Here is a 1,402-nt window from a genome sequence, read left to right as displayed (position 1 = left end):
AGAGAGAGAGAGAGAGAGAGAGAGAGAGAGAGCATAATAATATTTTATATACATACACTTTCTTTACCAAACAGAACACATCAGTAGTGTAAAGCTGTGTTATAATTATTTTCTTTCTGCTTTCCGAAATCAGGGGAAATTCTTTGGCATGTTAGCTTTTTATGTCTTATTCAATATGTTTTCATGTAAAAAGAAACAACAAAGAACAGTATTCTAGCCAAGTGGATGCTCGATCTTATTTTGCCATAATATGCGTCGCAGCCCTTAAACGCCATTGCTAACAATTGGCTGTAAAGCGGGAAATAAAAAAAAAATCATGAATATATGTATTTGTTCAGTTGCGTATTGCTTTGTCGAGGCAATGTGAAGACAATGTTTACGTAGGGATTCTTGAGAAGTATTTTACGTTTCCCATTTTTCCTTCTTTCTGAGATCCCATCTGCTGCAACCGAGACATAACTGTGATTAAGTACAATATATAAGTATAAGCCTAGCACCTGTACACACCGTGTCCGCTCTGTTTGTGTTTACTGTTTTCACACGACACTGGCAGCTCCTGCGTGTGGTCCACGGGACTGGCAGACCATAACGGTTCATCTTAGATATTACATTTGAGCCGAGTGAATGTAGTGGACATATCAGTTTGTTTTTCCAGCGTGTGCTATGGTCATCATATTATGTAATTTTATGTCCACGGTGTGCCATAAGGACGTTACACGGTGAATGGTCATTGACCATTGCTATTTCCACGTCATACAGTATGACCACAATGTCATGTCCACTACCGACAGAACAGGTACTGTCTCACGTCCACAACCTATAGCATGATCACTGCTATATCCGTTACAGCTTACGAGCAGCATTACTGTTGTATTATGTCCATCTCATGAAGTAAAGTTCCCCTGTTATATCCACGATATAGCGTGTGGTCTCGATAATATTTATATCCATGGCGTACTTTATGATCAATGGGTATGTCCAATATATGCGGTATGACCACCGTTGTATCCATTACACACAACACGAGCACTGTGTTATGTCCGCAATATGTAGGGTACTGCTTAATATCTCCTCTCTAACTTTCGGGCAGTGTGGTTACTGTGTTACGTCCCGTTGGTGCAGTTTGGCGCTGTGGTGTATCCAAAACATATAGCATGAATATCTGTCCACTGTCCACTGTGATCATTGCTTTGTCCAGTAGAATAACCTGCGAGCGAGCAGTGTAGCTACTCTGAAGGTCCTGTTGCTGCAAAATATCCGCCCATGGTCCGCTTAGAACACTGATATGTCCACTACAACTACAACGTAGGAGCAACATTACTATTGTGCGGTGGTTACTACTGACATGTCCTGAAGACGCAGTACAGCCGCCTATTGTCCTCCATGACACCGATACGTCCAC

This window comes from Aplysia californica, unplaced genomic scaffold (genome assembly GCF_000002075.1).
Source record: "Aplysia californica isolate F4 #8 unplaced genomic scaffold, AplCal3.0 scaffold00080, whole genome shotgun sequence".
Lineage (NCBI taxonomy): Eukaryota > Metazoa > Mollusca > Gastropoda > Aplysiida > Aplysiidae > Aplysia > Aplysia californica.
This window is presented reverse-complemented; position numbering follows the sequence as displayed.